Source organism: Neopelma chrysocephalum, unplaced genomic scaffold (genome assembly GCF_003984885.1).
Source record: "Neopelma chrysocephalum unplaced genomic scaffold, ASM398488v2 Primary Assembly neopelma1_24, whole genome shotgun sequence".
NCBI classification, from domain to species: domain Eukaryota; kingdom Metazoa; phylum Chordata; class Aves; order Passeriformes; family Pipridae; genus Neopelma; species Neopelma chrysocephalum.
This window is the reverse complement of record NW_020897693.1, coordinates 13,924,847-13,945,324: the sequence shown is the minus strand read 5'-3', so window position 1 is coordinate 13,945,324 and position 20,478 is coordinate 13,924,847. Positions and strand designations below refer to the sequence as shown.

The 20,478-nt window shown below is 36.6% G+C and overlaps 1 protein-coding gene across 6 annotated transcripts in view; it reads left to right on the top strand.

Annotated features, from left to right (window-relative positions):
- The window catches only part of LRRC4C (leucine rich repeat containing 4C), a 505,344-nt gene that overhangs the window by 313,800 nt on the left and 171,066 nt on the right, over window positions 1-20,478 (top strand). For 4 of the 6 annotated variants that reach the window (XM_027704172.1, XM_027704215.1, XM_027704155.1 and 1 more), the window contains one exon: window positions 2,147-2,236. The exons of the other annotated variants lie outside the window; for them this stretch is intronic. The gene's annotated coding sequence lies outside the window, so the exon portion shown is untranslated. The remainder of the gene's footprint in view (window positions 1-2,146; window positions 2,237-20,478) is intronic. 6 annotated transcript variants of the gene reach the window in all.

Sequence of the window (20,478 nt, the reverse complement as noted above, 5' to 3'; positions counted from 1 at the left end):
AGTTGTGGAATTCAGTGTTTAAATGACTAGAACAAAAACCCAAGAGGAGACGATATGGTAGCAAGTTGCATTGAAATTAAATTCTCCTAAATGTTTCGTTGGTGTATCCTAATAATATATTTAGGTTTAAGTTCTTCTCCATATTTAAGATCAGAATGAAATTTAATCATGTCAGTTCAAGTTAGTACGACTATCAAGTTAGTATGTTAGTAAGGCTGTCTTTTTTTAGGGTGATCTGGAAATTGTATGTAAGAAATTCCTTTCTATCATTTTTATATAGGATATGTATGACATTACAATCATCTTTGATCTCTTCAGTTCTCTTTCTATGGCTCATTATCTCTTTTTATCTCTTAGTGTGTTACACACACGTGGATAGCCAAACAACCTTAGCAAAGAATCACAGAAGTCATCAAAAAATAATTTTGACAAAAATATCCTTCTTTTTCCAATATAGAGTTGATTTTTTAGTGTATGTGGAGTATATGTGGACTAAAAGTTGCTGAAGGAATTTTCTAGAGTATTAATTCTTCAATGGGAGAAAGATAATTGGATGAAGGCACATTAGATTCTCTCCGTTTTGTTTGTACAAACTAAAATGGCAGTTGTATGAGCCCATATAAAGGGACAGCTTGAAAGGTAGAGCTTTGATACGTAAAAAATTTACTTTCAAGCACCATAAACATAATTCTTATTTATAATTCTTATTTAGAATTATTTAGAATTTACATATACATTATTGAGAATTTACATACACAATTAGTAACAGCTGCTTGTATGTACAAAGTCTTGTACCTCTATAATTACATAGATGTTCATAGTTTCAATCTTATCTGTGTATCACAACTGAATTTTCCTTCTCCCTAAGAATTTTTCCTGCTCAAATGGAAAAGACTCATATACTAGGCAGGTAGAAAACTATAAAAATCTCATTAAAGTCTGTGCCTGGCTACTCAGAAGTGCTGATAATAACATAACAGCAGTTACTGTTATTTCACAAAAGAAATACAGTGTACACTGTCTGAATCCACTTTAGGTTGTGATTGCTCAGGGTTTTGTAATCTGAGAGGTAGCAGTTGTTTTAACTTAGAAGTGTCTCCACGAGGCTCTGATAGGGTCATGTAAGGAGTGAGAATGGTCTGGGGTAAAAGCTGCGCATGAGACCCCTTGCACTGTACCCTGACTGGAAGATGCACCAGAGTTTTGACAGAGTTGCAGTAACCAGAAGTGGACAATGGACCTAACATTTAAGTAGTATGCTCAGACAAGCTTAAAATGAGTAGTCTTGAAACTAAAAATGGTAATCTTGTAGTCAGGACAGGATGGGTAGATGAGTGAAGGATAGAGTGTCAATTGAATGTTCCAACCAAAATTAAATCTGTGGGTTACTTAAGCAGAGAAAACAATTTGTCAAGCTGAATAGATGTAGTGGGAGTGGAGGGCTTCAGTCTGCATGGGTGATGATCATTGTAGCTACAGAGCTTTTGGATTTTACCATCAATTTGTTAATTTCATTGCTCACTTAAAAGGTGGAGATTTAATCCTATTTAATGCAAAAAAGAGAGCATTTATCTACCTCCCCTTTATGTTCATAAAAGGTGTCAGGAGCACCTGGTGTGCAGGTACTGAAGTGTGCAGACTGCAGTGAGCCAATGGGTAGCAGTGCAGGGCAACACTGGTGTATGGGGCAGGGCAGGAGTGGGGACATTTTGGCAGCATCTGCTTTACAGGTTTTTCTGACCATGTATATGCTTTTCTTGCTTTTCACTACTTTGGGGATATAAGGCTGCAGAAAATCTACTCTAGACAGTATAGTCATTTGCTTTGTGACAGTCATACTGTATCTTGTGATATCTCTCATCTTGAAAATCTTGGGGTATTTATTGGTATTCCTTCGTGTCGCAATCTTGGGAGTGAATGCAAGTCTCCCATCTGCTAAAAACAACCAGTAATTAGGAATGTAGAGTAAAATATGCAGAGTACACCAGATATGCAGAAAAGAGCAGATAAATAAATAAAATCCTCTCATTACACAACAAATCAAACATTAATATTTTCTAGAAATTTTCAAGTTTATATGACTAAAATTTATTATATAGAACTGGTCTAGAATATTTTATAGGTAAAACAATTTTTTTGGTTTTAGTTTGAACTCTACATTGGATCCTCCTCAAAATTCCATCTTTAGTTTCTATCGTCAATGTGTAATAGTAGAACATTTTGAAATATAACAAAGGTAAGGTGGATATCAATGAATTAAATTAATGTTTGGTTGGCTCGCTATAATCTCGAACTTCAAATATCAGATTATTTGAATTTTCGAGGGATACAAAACTTTTATAGTGGCAGTGACAGATCCATCCAATGTGTTTAAAACATAGCATGTGTGTGTATGCATAGAAGTGAAAAAATTATATGTGCAAGTATGTGTGTATGAATGTGTCTTCCCATTCTGTTCTACTGTGGTCTTAAGTTGCTAATGCTATGCAAGAGGCATTATGATTTCCCAGGTGTTTGTATTTTTGTAGCATCAACTATTATATGTGGTAAGGTGTTACAGTAGTTGAACAAATAAATACTGATTTCAGTTATTTATTATTGGTGAATATTTTCAGTCATGGTTTTGAAGTGACAATTATTTGGGTTAGATTTAGAATGTGAGGACAATAATTTTTGTCAATTTTTTGACAAATTCATATGTGTTTTCATTCTTTAGAGGTATTTTGGGTGAGGTGCAACAGGATACATATAAAAGTGTTGGTAAAAAAGAAGATAAAATTATATTTAATACATTAAATAAACAAATGGTCATTAAGAGAATGAAGGTTAATTATAATTAAGAAACTGTAGGAATTTAATCAGGTGTTCATAATAATTTTGGATTTTAATATAATCCTGTGTTTATTTTTATTGTTAAACTTAATAATAAATATTTGTGTGTGCAAACACGGGCCTTAAAAACCTTTCATTTTTAACAATTTTAGATAAATAAGAACTTGCTCAGGACCAACCCTCCCAATCAGGATCAGCAAGCTGAGGTAGACAATGTTTGGAATAGACACGTATCTAAAATTTGCCAGAATGAAAATTACTGGGCATAAACAAAGAGATATTTTCCCATTGTTTTTTTCCTCACTGTCATTCAAGTAAACAGCTGCTAAATTTTGTGTTATTCCAGATTCTTTAGTGCTAGGTATTATACTTTCTGCACCCTAATTAATATTAATGATGATAATTTTTGAAAGTTAAAGATGTTAATTTAACTCACTAGGTCTGCTGCTTCATTAATGTCTTCAATACTGTCATTTAGAAGAAAATGCTTCATCAAACACTAGTGCTTCAATCATAAAAAGTTGTAATAGCAGAAGCATCAGATCTCACGTGATCCAGAACTCACGTGATCCAGAGCCTCTCAGTTTTTCACATCTCATTTTCTAAATGGAACCAGTCATTATTTTTCTTAGCTCATTTCCGAAAAGCTAAACAATTCTTTTCTGTCACACAGAACCTTTTATTCCTTGAGGATACCTAAAGGTTGTTGTGTACAACATTTATAATTTTACCTTCAAATATGCATTCAGCTCTAGACTGGAACAAAGTTGAATGCTTAAAGGTTCAAAATTTTCTGCTCTTTCAGGATGACAGTGGTTCTTTAGATTGCCTCTGTAATGAGAAAGCAAATGGTGCAACCTGTTCTAAAAGCCACCCACATATTATGCCAACACTGGGATCGGCAGACTCAGCATCTCTTGGGGAATTTTATAGAAAATAACTTTTTGTTCTGTTTTTGCAGCTTTCAGCTCAGGACTTTCTCATGTCCCTTTTTGTCTTCAAATAGTTGTATTCAAAAGCCTGTTAACAATACATAATTTTTTTTTACTTTATTTGTTTAACAGATGTATCTGAGGGATATCAAACTATTTAACTATACATGGCTATAGGATAATTCTGGATACTCTCAAATTTTATGTTGTGTCCTCTTTTATAAATTTACATGTGCAATTGTCCAGCTTGTGAAAAAGGTTGAAATATTATCCAGGAGTTCTCATTTCCAGCTTTCTTGTCAACTGATGAGCTCATATTCTCCAGCTTTTCTGTTAATTATATAGTGAGCAATCTGAATGAAGGCTTAAAATAGGCACCCACATTCAATTTTTATAAGGTATAACAGTACTGCCAGACAGTCTTCTTCTAGGTTTATGATCAGGGAATATAGAGGGAAAAGCAGGTCCTCTCTGTGTGGTTTGGATAAACCTTTTTTATTCACCTTCCTGCCTCTTCCCGCATAGTACTTATGCAGATTAAAACAGCTCAGAGCTGTGTAAACTGTTCTTTTACAAACTATTTCAGCTTAATTTCAAATCCCACTTTCACTAGGCATCCTGTGATTTTTATTTACAAGTGCCACAGGTGCTACAGGTGCTAGGGCATAAATTCGACTGGAGTGTATTCTTAGGCAAATCAAAACATTCTTTTATGTGTAATTTCTAACATTTAGGACATATAAATCCTCCTAATACTAGTTAGCTGCATTTGTACTCCAGTGTATGAACAGCAATTTGGAATTTATTCCTATCTCTAATGCTTTTGATTTACCACCTCCACTCTTCTCTCTAGTTTTTCTGCCCACCATGTAAAATGTCTACCTTTTCTATATTATTAGAAACAGTTTACATAAAAACCTGACTGCTAGTACTTCTGGAGTGAGTGGTATTTGATTCCATTATAGCACTAACCATCTCCTCTGGGGAGGGTATATAACTCGAACATTATTTTCTGAGAGGCTTGAAATTTGATAAAGTCTGACCGAGTCCTGCCATGTAACCTTACCGTAAATACAACAATTTTCAAAAATCGGAAGTTAATTTTCTTGTGTTTTTTGTTTGTTTGTTTGTTTGTTTTTCTTTATGCAAAAACATAAAAATAATGTTTTTTCTCTACAGCCTTCTTTTTCTCTATTGAGGTATAGACTGGGGAATCAATCTGTGAACAGTCTGTGAATTACCTCTGATATTGTATGTCACTCCACTATTTTATGGATTGACATACAAGAATATTTTGTCATATTCTTGCCCTTTGTACCTTATATTCAGAAGACAGGAAACAGGTTACATGGTATGGAGTTTGGAAGATTGTTGAAACCCAAAGAGCTGTTGCCTAAAAGGAACAATGTCATGGCTATATGCCAACTATTTTTATTCAGACTAAATACAGAAAATTACTGTTTTACAGAGGTAGGAAAGTCTTCTAAAAAATGGATACAGGAATAGTTGATGTAAGAAGTTAGAAGTCCAACAGAGAAAGTTTGCTGAGATAGCCCAGTGGAAAAAAAAAAGGAAAAAAGAAAACGGAGGGAAGGAGGTGTGTTTAGAGTAGGATTAAATACAGCTAAAAGTGAAGACTACAAATTTTAGAGAAGACTTCTCAGTCTGAAGATGTGTGATTGAGGTAAGGATAACTACCATAATACTGTAGATATCTAAAGGGTAGTGGGGAGTCTAACAGAAGAAACAGTACAAGAGAAGTTAGTATTTCATTTGGTTGAGTAAAAGTTCTATGTGTTTTAAAGGTGCTTAGTATTAGAAAATGTTTACAAAGTCTATTCCACTTTCTTTATACTAACATTACTATCTGAAATTTTATACTGTGAACCAACACCCATGGACCTAGAACTCATGTAAATCTGTATGTTTAAACCAGTGGCATTTGTTATTTCATTGTCCAGTCTTCTGCCATCATTTTCTGTTGGGAACCACTGTAGACTGAAATTGAAACTGTATCATGAAATTACCTTGAGGTCAATGAACTTTCAAGAAATCACAGCCAAACCTTTCTGTGACTTTTCTTGGGCACCGTGTTTCCTGGGTGCACAGTTCTGGGTGGCCAGTTCTCTATGTTCTCCCACCCATGCAGTTGTGTAGGAGCCCTGCCTCATCTGCTCCTTGACTAAAGTGGGGATTGAAGCTTGCTAAAGTTTTCCACTTCGATAGAGGCTTTCTTGAGATTTCAGGAAATCTATTATGCTTCAACAGTAGACTTCATATCTAAATTATTTATTCTTGATTTAATTTTTTCCTAGTTGAATCTTGAATATAAACCTATAGGTCACTTGCACATACCAGACATCAATACATGTACACGCACACACTAATATAATTTTTATATCTCTATACATTCTTGCCAGATAAAACAATTCCTTATTCTTTTTAAGGAAAGTTGCATTTTTGATGTAATGGGAAACTGACGGTTATATTCAAAAGGAAAGAAATAATGTATTTCTAAAAAGTTTTGCCTGGCAATTTTTTTTCAAGAGCAGGAAATATATCATACGGATAGAATTCCAATTTTTAAATGGTTACTGCCCATTCAAATCTATCAATTTCCCTGAGGTTAAGATCCACTTAACTAAAATATTATGTAAACTTTTATTCTACTTCTTCGTGTCCTTTTTTTGGTCTCTTTTGCTTTTTGCTTCTTTTTTCTTCTTTTTCCCTCTTATTCCCTCTTATTACATTTTTCTTTTTTTTTCTTTTTTTTTTCCATTTCTTTTTTTTTCTTTTTTTTTTCCATTTCTTTTTTAAGGCATTATTTTACCTTTTTAATAGCAATGGCTGGTCTGCTCAGTAGAAGTGGTGTGGACCCTTAATCATAGAGTCACAGAATATGCTGAGTTGGAAGGAACAATTCCAATTTTTTAACTTTTCAAAGTCATTACAGGCACACTGTGAACTAATTCACAGCAAAATTTATAGAACTTTAGATTTTACTCATCTACATGTGAACAGGTCCATTGAGTTACTACTGGGTCTGAATAAAATAACATCCTATTGTATATTAGTGATATAACTTTTTTATACAGTTATGCAATTTTAGATTTTGTTCTTCCTACCTAAAAAAAGAAATGAAGCCTGAAATTTGTGAAAAATGTATTCTCATTTCAAGGCTGTTCTTTCATCTGACTTATTATGCTGCCATCATCTTCAAATCATGCAAAAGCTGCCCTTTTCATACTGAAGTATGATGAGTAGGTATTTAACAAAGGCTTATAAAACAATTGTACCAGAATGCAGTAATATCAGCAGAATATTAGTGTGCCAATATCTAGTGCATATACTAGCACAGTAGATGCTCTATATGGACATAATTAGTGTAGTCTTTCAGCATATGGACTGACTTTGTAGAGGAAATGCAGCCCCGTTTCTAGAATTATATATGCAATAACATGCTAGTCACGTTCAGGGGGGACATGCTGCAGTTTTCGGAGCTGAAGTAGATGTGATGTTTTGTTGCACCTGATATTGAAGCAGCTGTGTTCTGAGATAAAGTATGGAGTATGTTCAGCATCACAGCTGCTGCGCTGTGCTTAATTTGACAGTGAGAAAGGGCTTCACAGTAATCCTAACTGTTTGCCATAAAGATAGTGTACATGGAAACCATGGACAATAAGACTTTACATTGACATCCTAGCCTTTACTATTCATAGCTACATTTATCATTTATCATTACATTTATTGTTACAATTCTCATCTGGAAGTAGATCTGATTTTCAGCAATAGCATTACAATTCTGCTATTTGGTGAGTTTTGGTTGGGATCTCTACCTGATAGCAAGTTTAAATAACATAATTTTCTGGTTATAAGAGTTTTCTACCATGTAAGAAATTACTTTTGCCCTCTGACAGTGTCTGGAGGAGCTGAGCTGGAATTATCTTAGTATCTCGCTGTCCTTATCACTCAAGAAATACTTAACATAAAGCTTCTAGCTCCTTATGCATTTAGTACATTATGTCTTCTAGCATTATATTATAACCTAAATAAGAAAAGGTTGTTTGGAAAGAGGGTTTTAGAAATTTCAAATTGCCTTTTTTCACTTACTTTACAAACTTTAATTAATATTCACCCATCTGTCTCCTTCTACTTCCTGCTTCTCTACTTATGCAAATAAGACTATTGGTTTAGTGTGGAGGCTGGCAGGCCATTAAGGGGAGTGTAAATGCATTGGAAAAGCAGGGTCTTCTTGTTTCTTATAGTTAAGAGGCTGGCTTTGAGAAACCATTACTCCAAGTATGGAACATAAATAAAATCTAATGCCAGTTCATCAGAACTTTCTATTTCAACTGTTTATGGGAGGTGTGTCAGGGAAGAATGAGGTGTATTTCTACAGGAGTCTGCATCATGAAGTGAGTCAAGGAACTGACTAAAAGTCAAATCATGTAGGCTGTTGATGAAGCCAACACAGGATCCAGACCAGTTTCTTAAGGCACTTTGCAGCCCAATCACACATAGAATTACACAGTGTCATTTAGGTTGGAAAAAGCTCTGAGACTGAGTCCAGCCTGTCAACTAGACCACACCACTAAGCCCCATGTCCAGTCATTTCTTGAGCACTTCCAGGAATGGTGACTCCACCACCTCCCTGGGCAGCCCGTTCCAATGCTTAACCACCCTTTCTGTGAAAAAATTATTTCTGATGACCAGCCCTGGTGCAGTTTGAGGCTATGACCTCTTGTCCTGTTGCTAGTTGCCTGGGAGAAGAGGCTGACATCCACATTGCTATGACCTCCTTTCAGGTAGTTGTAGAGAGTGATAAGTTCTCCCCTGAGCCTACTTTTCTTCAGGCAAAACAAGCCCAGCTGCTTCAGCCCCTCCTTGTAAGACTTGTGCTTCAGACTCCCCACCAGCTCCACTGTCCTTCTCTGGACACACTTCAGCACCTCAAATGTCCTTCTTGTAGTGATGGGCCCAGAACTGAACACAGGTTTCAAGGTGCAGCCACACCAGTGCTGAGTACAGGAGGACAATCACTTCCCTGGTCCTGCTGGCACCACTATTACTGATACAGGCCAGGATGCCATTGGTCTTTTTGGCCACTTGGGTACACTGCTGGCTTGTGTTTAGCCAGCTGTAGACCAGCACCCTTGAGTCCTTTTCTGCTGGAGACTTTCCAGCCACTCTTCCCCCAGTCTGTAGCACTGCCTGGGGTTGTTGTGACTGAAGTGCAGCATCCAGCACTTTGCCTTGGCACATGATCCAGCTTGTCCAGATCCCTCTGCAGAGCCTTCCTATGTTACAGCAGATCAATGCTCCCACTCAACCTAGTGTCATCCAGGCAACTGTATCTTCCTAAGGTTGCACTTTTCATGATTCCCTGATCTTAATCCCCTTTATAAGATTTTTTTGTGTTTTGTAGGTAGGAAGGGGAGTATGATGGTTGAAAATTGGTCATTGGAGGTCTGCATGTGCTTTACTGAATCCTAATCCAAGCCTTATTTGTCATTTGCCATAATATCTTTAATATCTCCATCCATCATAATTGTTAATATATTCATTATACAGTGAACAGGTATTATACAGATGTTATTAATGCTATTGCACAAATGAGCAAATAAAACACAGACTGAATGCTAGATCCACAAAGAGAAATTCCTAACTCTTGGTCTAGCAATTAAATTGGGCTTCTGAACTGTAGTGTATATATGCACTATCCAAAGAGTATCCATAGTTATGATGAGAGTAAGTAGGAAAGGGGGGCTAGAAATACCCTCCAGTATGAGAACAGTTTGTATTGCAAATACTGTTCCTTTTACAAACTGAAGAGGGCTCTTTGTTTTCTCTCTTTATTTTTCAAGTGTTCATTTCTGACCATACCTTCTCTGAAAAGTGGATCATAATGGAATGAACTTTTTAGCTTCTCTCATTTCCTGGTTGATATATGGCTTGGAGCTTGAGGTCTTATATCTCTCAAAAGTTGTTCTATTTCACATGTTCTTATTAAGTCTATTAAGTTCTCCTGTTTTCTGTGCTATCTTAGCACAGCTAAAACTAGACATTGAAAGTGCTCTATGTTTTAAACTAAAAGAAAATAATATTTTCTTTAAAAAACCCTACTTTTGGCTATAATAGAATATTGCCTTGATTGTGTTCTTCTTTGAGTGGTAAAGATAAGAAACTCCAGGGAATTTCTCCTAGCGAGGGTTTAGAGAATCTCTTTTTGGATTGGCAATATAACTGTGTGATCACCATGGATTTTTTAGATTATCTCCAAATTACGAGCAAGTGGCCAAGATCATCCATGTCAGAGCCTTGACTGCACCCTCATACTATTATGGCCCGGACCAGCCTCCCCTTGGGCCTCCATCCACATCTCTGCCCAGAATCTGAAGGGCCCCATGTTGGCTCAGTCCTGAGTCTTAGGCTTCTGTCTGAGCTATGCTGTCAGTGCTAGTGCTAGTGCTAGCTAGGTCAGGCATTCCTGTGCCTAGACACAGATCCTGTTGAACTGAGCCCTAACCCATGGACTGACCTTCTAGCTTGACCTGTCTTGTCTTTCTGAACCTGCTTTATGATATCTGGACAATATCACACCCTGATGACCCTTAATTGCTTCTGACCTGCAGATTGTTTTTCTGATTTGATCTTGGTCTTGCCTTATTGCTGTGAACCTTCCTGCTGATTTGCACTCTTGGTTGAACCTGACCTTGATCTCTGGATCTGCTCCATCTCTGTGGGGGTCCTGCCCTGCTAACCATTTTATCTCATTTGACTCCTGTCTCCTCGTCATTTAGGGAGAAGCTAACCCTTGTTATGCCTTGATGATCATTGTGGGTTCAGACATGTGATGAGGAATGATAGATTTACCATCTGTAGAATCTAGCTCATCATACTTTGTGACATGATGGTCAAATAGAGACTGAGGAAGCAAAGAGTTTAAAATACAGGCATCTTTTTGAACACTCCTTAGAATATTCTGAAACCATTCTTCGTGTTTAAGTGGTGTCCTCTCTTGCACGATACATAAGCAGAAAAGTTCAGTTCTGAAAGCTGGTGGAAGTACTTGCTAGGATTTTCTTGCTCTTGTCAGAGCAGATCTCATGGTAAGGCCTTTGAGTATTCTGCAGACAGGCCTTGCTTTTCCTTTCCACTGTAAGTTCATTATATGAGTATCAACTTAGTTGAGATGTCTTTGTTCCTGGTACATGGTTTCTAATAGATAGTATAATATTAGTGTCTAATACATAATCCTAAATATCTATAGATAATATCTAATAGATAGCCTTCAAAAATAAAGGGTACTACTCTTGCTAATAGGTGTTGTAGTTGTTGACCTTCTCAATGACTGTCAACCAAAAAATTTTCTGGCACTAGAAAATCAGACTTTGATATGTATGTGGAATATATTCATGGTATAGTATCTGTGGTAAAATATTAGTTAAAGATTCATCTTTGTAAATGGGAGAAGATCTTAAAATTTCTAAGTTGTCCAGTAGGTGTTCTGGCAGGCACATAGCTGCTGTCTTCACTTGGTCAGACAAGTACATCTCAAAAGTATTTACAGTGCCTTCATATCCTGAGTTTTTTAAAAGTCTTATCTTTACAAAAGCAGTAAGACTTACCCGTGAGATTATCACTGGGGATCCTTCCTAATTTCATACAATGAAGATAGTTTTACTTTCTGATATGTTTAATACTAACTTTGGAAGGATAGCTCTGAAGTTTTGCATCACAAAATATTAGGTTATGGTGTGTCCAGAAGTTGAAAGTATTGTAGAGGAGGCAATACTGGTATTCTTCAGATTGCATGGTGTGTCAGTTAAGTATGGTTTGGATTTTAAAATGCTTTCAGAAGAAGGACAGAGATTCTTGTCCTTCCTTTTTTTCTTTCAAATGATTTGTCCTAAAATGCTTCTGAAGCTCCTCTGATACAGCTAATACCTGAGACAGTCTTAAAATGGTCAATAATGCAATCAGCAAAACAAAACACTTTGTTGGAAATTAAAGACTAGGTAGTACAGACACTGATCTTCATTAGATAGCTACATATTTAAGTAATTAGGTAAACACATCTGAAAGCAGCTTGGACATGCATGTTTCTTCATTACTCAGGTATTGATTTACTCATCAGAATAGTATCATGCCTGTGCTATATTTGAGAGAACCGGTACTGTAAGCTGATAGAAGCATATTGCACAATGTATTAGCTGAATTTTTTGACTGCGTAGTTCTAGGATATAAAATTCCAAAGCTTAAGGGTGCAATTTTCTCAGTTTAACTTTTACACGTCTATTTCCTACATTTATTTTTAGTAGCTGAAATGTTCCCCTAGAAAATACCATAAGAAGACAAATGAGAATGTTGAGATTGGAACATGAGTTGTAAAATTATGCAGCCCATTTTGGGACTTGCATCTCGATTTTCTGAACTATAGAGCCACTCACCTTCATGGTTTTTAGTCTATGTATATATGTCTCTTTTTTCCAGACGTAACAAGAAAAAAAGCTAGCGTCAGCTTTTCATTTTTTCTAGCATTCAAAATGAAACCTCTACAAGTCTCAAGTTAAAAAAACTAATGGATTTTCAGTTAGCGCAAAAAACTACTTCAAATGAGCATTTAAAGAAAAAGGTCCTTAACAAAATGTTTTGGTAACAGTAACATTTCTTTTAAATTTAGTTACCAGAATGGAGGACGGATGTAGACTAGGCTTTTGAAATTTATTTGAAATAGAGGACAATTTTATGAAGTGAAGTTTATTCATTGCTTAGCTGAAAAGCTTGTTTTACATAAAAATGCCTCTAAAAGAAGTTTCCACCTGTAAACAAGCATCTTTACTCCTGAAGTAGTTATCTCCAAAGACAGGTTATATGTTTTAACACAGGATTTAGACCCACCTGACAGCTGCACCAAAGGGCGCTTTTCTTTGCTCCATAGATAAAAAAGTTTTGTGTTGCCAGTAGAGAGTTAGCAGACAGTTCTTGTTTCACTTCATTTTTGGTCATTTTTTGGGGTATGTACAAGAAAAGGAGACAGCTGGAATATTAATGCAATATAATATTTTCCAATGATGCCTGCTCAGTTGGTGCTAAGAAAAAAATCCAGGAACCGTTAATTAGGGTGAGATAAGGTAAGGGTTTAATTGTGCCAAAGCGATTGCTGGTATACGACGCGCGCAGGCTGTGCCTGAGATGTTACAATATATAACAATATCTGGCCAATCCCAAGTGTCTCCACCATGTAACTTTTGGCCTGGTCCACCCCCCGGCCCACCCCTTAGAAATTGGGTCTGGGGTGCATTTTGGGACCCTCTCTTCATCACCTTCATCATCTTCGGGGTACAGAGAGCAGAGTCACCCAGTTCTTTGACTCTGTCCTGCAGTTTAGGCCAAGATACAAGCGTTCCCCAAACAAGACAGGCTTGCCTTGACAAGAGACAAAACATCTTCTACTGGATACGGGGATAGGGCTGATATGGGGAGTATGGAATGTATAAACTAAGGGGTCCTACGGGGAAGAGGGAGAAAGGGTTGCTTCTAAAATCTACTTCTATTACCTATAAAACTTATAAGGTAGAAAAATAAAAAACCATTAGGGGCTTAAGGCATCACCAAATAAAAACAACATCAAACTGTGCCAAGCATTAGTGTCCTTAGTGCAAAACACGGATGCTTAAGTTAAAAGTTTGGGCACCATTCAGGAAAGCTGGCATGGTGTATTGTACGAAGTACTCTGCATACGTGGGTACACAGAGTAGCATTCAGTCGAATCTCTAGCTCAGTGACTGAGGCCAAATCTGAAAAATAATAGATCGGTGTTTTTTCCTGCTGTTTTGTTATCTGCTGTCCCTTATAGTTCCAGAACAGCCTGTTAACCTGAAAATAATCATTCTTCTCTTTGTGTTCAGGCTGTATTTTATATAGCTTAGCATTTTGACTTACCTTTACCTGAGGATTTGGAAGAATTTCCTCCATACTTCTGACAGCAGAAAGTCCAGTCAGTATTTAAACTTACTTGACCGTAATAACTTGATATTCCAGTGTTTAAAGTAATATATCTATTAGGAACTATCCTCTGGTGGTCTGAAAATTGTCTTGAGTGTACAGGTAGCTATGAATCATAGTTACTGTGTTGTTCTCATTCCTGCTCTGGAAGAAGCTTTTAAGGAGTTACAGATCAAGTCCACAAGTGTTAATGGGCTCATTCACTGCAGCAAACACTACAGCTTACTTGAATCCTAAGTTGCACAGAATTTTTGAAAGCTAATCTTTCATGTTCTTGGATAAAAAGTGTAAATACCAATAGCTTATAGGGCAAAATGAAAGAAAAGCGCTAGCTTTCTAACTCAAAAGTCACACCATGTGCCTGAGTATCATTCAAACACTTCCTGAAATCTGTCAGGCTTGGTGCTGCAACCACTTCCCTGGGGAGCCTGTTCCGGTGCCCAACCATGCTCTGGGTGAAGAACCTTTTTCTAATATCCAACCTAAACCTCCCCTGACACAGCTTCTGGCCATTCCCTTGGGTCCTGTCACTGGTGACCACAGAGATGAGATCAGTGCCTGGCCCTCCTCTTCCCCTCACAAGGAAGTTGTGGACTTCAATGAGGTCTACCCTCGGTCTCCTCTTCTCCAGGCTAAACAGACCAAGTGCCCACAGCCGCTCCTCATATGGCCTCCCCTCAAGACTCTTCACCATGTTAGTTGCCCTCCTTTAGACTCTCTCTAATAGCTTAATATCTTTCTTACATTGCAGTGACCAAAACTGCACATAATATTCAAGATGAGGCCACACCGGTGCTGAACAGAGCGGGTCAATCCCCTCCTTTGACTGGCTGGTGATGCTGTGCCTGATGCCCCCCTGGACACAGTTGTCTCTCCTGGCTGCCAGGACACTGCTGACTCATATTCAACTTTCCCTAAATCAGGCCCCCAAGGTCCCTTTCTGTGGCACTGCTTGTCTCTGTCCCTGTTTGTCAGGTGACCATCCTCATCCTGTAATGGTGATGATATTTCTATACTGCCTATTACCACTAATGTATTTGAAAAAGTCCTTTTTATTGTCCCCCACATTTCTGGCCAGCTTCAACTCCAGTTGAGCTTTGGCTGTGCAAATTTTCCGGTCTGTCATCTGACTCTATGGAACCCCCATCCTGGCTTTTTCCCACTTGCTCTGTGGGATGGGCAGTGGTGGGGCCAGGACAACTCATGATTTCTGCAGGGTGCAGACAGACTGCATCTCGTGACACTGTAAGGCAGCCTTTCACATTGGAGGTAAACACCGTAATGTTTTCTGGCCAGTTTGTTTTTCTTGGTTATTCCTTCTGAAGTTGTTTTACTCTGTTTTCTCTTTGATAAATAGTTATTTTTAGTGAGTCTAGGAATTATGCGTCTGATCTGGATAGTATGCATGTTGATCTGTTTATTCTGGAAAACCTTTAGGTATTTTGATGATTAAATCACATGCATATTCTAGAAGACTCTGAATATATATTGAAATGGGATACTTAGATCAACCAAGGTAGGAGAAAAAACTGAATTAACTATTTCACATGTGGGTTATATGAGTATAATACATTGGGTTTATAAATCTGGAAGAAGGCATTTGTGGTAATGTAGTGCTTTCTGAAAGTGCTTGAGACTTTTCACTGAAGGACAAAAATTATTTTATTGTGTGTGTACATTTATTTTAGACTTTGCAACACAAGTCGTTTCAAACTTCAGTTGTCCAGAGCTGAATGAGATATTTCTTCTAATGAAGTAACTGAAACACTTTTCAAGGTAATATAGTTTATTCACACCCTCCAAAGACCAACTAAAGAGGCTATGAAGACTGATTTCATCAGTCTGACTTTACCTCTGAATCAAAAGGACCTTTTACTTTAAGAAATACTGAAGGCACTTTTATATTTACAGTTTTTGACAATGCAGTCAGCCTCACAGGCCTTTCCTCCTAAATTAAATAAAATCTGCAGTGCAAACTATCCAAATGTATTTTGTCATTCTCTCCCCAGAGTTGCCTCCTGGTATTTTATCACAGTGAGGTCAGAATAGCAGTTTTCCTACAAACACCTGTTGTACATCTAAAGGGGAAAAAAAAACTGAAAAAAACCCCCAAACAAACAAGGAGGGGCAAAACCCCATAACCCATGGCCTTGTGTCAGGGAAAGTGGTGTCTATTTTCTCCTCAGAGAATGAGATTAACACTGACAGCTGTAAATGTGAAATCACTGTATGATATCCAACATTAAAAGAGTGTTTCTGATCACTTCATGTGTGAGGTTTTTGTAGCATAGCCTAGATTTCTTTTTCTGGATAGATATAAAAGTTAAGATTGTCAACACTTGAACTGACTAGATCAGTAATCCATGTAGCTCAGATAGAACTTTTTCCAGATGAAATCTAGGGCTGAGGGTTAGAAATTTCAGAAATGTCTTTCTTTGACTTCATGATTCACTAGCATAGCAGTTAATTGTGGAAAGGGTAATGCCAACTCCCATCAGCAGGGCCTGAATCTAATTAGCAAAGGAATGGATGTTACATTCTGCGAATTTTTGATTACTAGACGAAGTGTAGTAAGAAGGAAGAATGGGTTACATCCTTTACTGATAGCAGATGTGTACAGAGTGATTAGTGCCCTTGTCAAGTAATGGTGTTTGTCATTGCCACAGATGCCAGTCATGGCATTCACTTTATGCCCTTTCCTTTCTCCATGCTAGCAGAAAGCCCAATTGTTTTGTTTTAACTTTAATCTGTCATCTATGAAGGTGTCAAATCATTCTATATCAGGACTTGTGTTGCATTTTAAGTTTTTACATAGCTTAACACCTTGTAATTTTGGGGCTATGTAAATCTAACTCAGCTAGAGCAAGTGAAGGTAATAATGAAGTGACTGACACTACTGAAGCCTTTCAGGTAGCATTTTTATTTAATGAGTCCTCAACAGTCTGACTACTCCTCAACCAAAACCACTCAGCACTCTATCAGAATCATTAGAAGTAAGGCAATCCATTTCCTTAGCAGAAGCATTAATCTGTCATTTAGAGACTGTGTCATAGCACAGTCAAACAAGTATTGCAGAAATAGAAAATAGGAAAATACAGCTACATATTAGATTCAGCTCTGAAAATAACGAGAAATACCACCTTCAATGATGCACAGCCTTTCCAAATAGTAATGTAAATATTGTATGAGTATCAGGAGAGTTTGCTTAATAGATAAAGATGTATTATTTAGAATGGAATTGTCTAAATTGAAATTCAGGAAAGGAAGAAAAGAATTAACCGTTAAGCTGTTCTGGTGGAATAAGTGGCTGGAGACACAGTAGGTGTCTTGTCTATTTGTCTCCTACAAAGCCTGATTGTTTTTTTCCTACATTTTCTTTTAATTTCCATAGGTAGTTGTCCAAACAAATCAACCATGAAAGGTGTATGAGTTCAGCGAACAAGCAAAAAGCTTGAACTAGTAAATGCACAGCCTCAAGCAATGCTCCTGGTGCCTTTTTCTTTAGTTGTCTTAGTAGCTTTATGTATCTGTGATGAATGATGTGATACAGCATACTGACAAAACTCTGGGTGTAAGATGTTCAGACATCTCCAAGACTGCAAAAGCTGTATATGTTTGTGAGTACACTTGCATTAAAATTAATATTCCCTGGGGAGCATTTTAATGGCTTTATAAGTTGGACCTGCAACAGTGTAGGGGTCTAACTTTACTTATGATAAGATTATCTATATATACATGTGTAAGACATGAGTCTCAAGCAGTTTTAATGCCAACAATACTTCTCTTGCATAGTGTTTTCTAAAAATACTGGGGAAAATCTACATGTATAAGACAAAATATCTGTCAAGGTTCTGAGAAACCTAAACTAAGGTAAAAAGTAAGAGTAAAGTAGTAGTATAGTAGTACAATGAAATATGTAGTTATCCGTGTCTGCTTATTCTAGAGCAGTTTCCATAGCTTCTGTGAGAATCAAAACACAGTAGAATATCTCCTATTAAGAAATTGAGATGCTAAGTAAGCAGTTACAATTAAAGAAATAGTTGAACTATTCTTTTAGCTTACTGGTTTGTCACCTCGGCATTCAAATATTCCATGAGTAACTAAGCTGAATAACTATTACAGAGTAGGTATTTGTATTTCCACTGTAGAAGTATAGAAACTGAAATAACTATATTGGCTGCAGAGGAATCTGTCTCTTCTGACCCAGTTAAGGCAGAGCAATATGGATTTCAAGTGCAATGCCTTTTAAAAGAGGATGAGAAGCTGAAGAAAGATTTCAGAGCTATATGCTCAGCAGTTAATGGGCAATTGTACATCTTTGCTGAGATTTTCCTGAAAAAAAACATTGTGTCCTCAAACCTTCCCTGTGTTTTCTTAAGAGAAAAGGAGGGTTGGATCTTTTTCTCTACAACTAAATAACAAAGGACATTTTCTCTGAGGTATACAACTAGGAACTGTGGAAACCTTTGTATATATATATATATATATGTGCATGTGTGTTTTTATATCTGTGTGTATATATAGAGAGAGTCAAACATGGATGTGTTTGACTGGCGGTCTCCAGAGTCCCTTCCACTCTCAATAATACTTTGACAGATACAATTTGAAGATGAGAGAACATTTGCTGAAGGTAGATAACACATTGGAGTGCAGTACTTCAAAAGATGGTGCAATATTTAGACAATTCTGGAATTTTTGACTTTTTTTGTAAACACTCGGTTCTTTACTGGGAATTCAACAGTATCTCCATAGAGAAATAGGCTGCATCTCCATGCAAAGTAGTACTGAGCTTCTCATTAAATATTGGAACCTCATTCTGCTTTCATGAAAGAAGTCAGAATAGCTCCATTGAAATGTTTTGAGTTCTTTATTTACACTGACTATAGGACCTCACTGAGACAGGCTGTTCCTAGAAAACTGAGTAACTTTGAAGTGCTGAGTACTCAGCTTCCAGTAATTGAGCATTCCTGAAAGTGTGATCAGTACAGTTTTATCTGCAAGTAAATTCCTAAAATATCTGCATATATTTGTTTTTCTTATACTCTGATTTATTTAATTTTCTTGTTTTCTCTAATTGCATAATAGCCAGTAGAAATTTTTGTCATTGGGGTATCACTGTTCCATTAGTTTTATTGGTGTGTGGTATTTTTTTAAGTGTGACCTTGATAAGAACAAATAACATGTAAGAGACAATTTATTAGCTTTTTAAATGAGGGTTAAACAAGACAACTAAAATTTTATTTTGTCATATTAATTCAATCTTAAAAGACAGGCCTGTGCACTGCACAACTCAGATAAAACCAAAGGAACACCCAGAAATTAATGTTAGTGTTCTTTTTCAAAATATAAAATAATAATATTATAACTTAAAAGTATATTCATGAATGTGATAGATTCTGTAAAAATTATCAGTAGATTGATCTGAAATACTGGCTGCCTTGGGAGACGTATTGTGTGCAAGGGTCGGTGGTTTTGTTTAAGCTTCAACATTATTTGTTTGCAGGAAGAAACACAGATTTCTCAAGATATCATTACCATCCTGGGAAGAAATTTATTTTGTAGCTGCTACTTTTTTCCTCATCCAAAGAAAAACTAATATTTATATTTCCTGTTCATTGTTTTTCTGAAGCATATTTCCTTTTTTTTTTTTTTGGGGGGTGGTTTTTTTCTTTACTTACTTGAAATTAATATAACTAGTTCTGTGTGACCATACCTTTCAATACAAGGTTTACACTTCCAAAATCTTCTTTCATATCAAAATGATTTAGCTTGTACATATGACATTGATTTAATCAGAACTGAATAAAAATATTGTGGTCTGATGCATTTGGAATTTTTCAGAATTGTTATCAAAAAGATCTTTATTGTTATCAAAATCTTTATTGACCAGATTTATTTACAAAATATTCACTTAAGCCTAACACAAAGATCAGTGTGGCACTGAGATGATAATAATTTACAAAGCAAACGTGTGATACCTAAAGAAAGTTAAAACACCTGTCATCATGCACTTCAATGACATCAAAATTATTTAAACAATAATTTTATGGTTCATGCTGGCATAAAAGCTTTGTGCAAGTTGATTCAGTTCAGCAGTGGCTTCAAGGTCTGTGTGTTTCTGATCTATACGAATAGAAGCACAAGTAGAAAATTCTTGCCCTGGTTTTAGAATTAAAATATTCTTATATATTCAGATTGTATATGTTACACTTAAAGGCATGCTTGCCAAAACGGGTAAATGATTTCTGAAGAAGTTTACAAGGAAATTACGAGTAAATCAATGATAAGGCTGATTGCAAAGACATGTGGGATGGCAAAGTTGCTCTTTTTTCCCTGCATGTCTTGTGCCTCTGGTGCAGAAAAACTGAAATGTAAACAATAAACATACTCCACATGGATCCATGCTGGTATATTTGCAGTCCAGCATCTGGATTTGGAAAGTTACTGCTCCCAACATAAACCATAATTTCAAATGGTTTACCAAGTTTATGTAAGGGCAGCTCTTTATACATGCCTGTCTTTTTCACTAGTGAAATCTGAGGGCTCTATTGAGACAATGGCCTTTTGTATCCTATCCTTCTCCCAAGAAAACAGCATAAAACTGTCAGAGACCATTTCTGTGCAAGATTAGTGTTGGCTTATAAATACACTGAGTTGAGGTGAAAAAAACCCAACAGAAATTAAACTACTTCAATCTAGTTCAGGC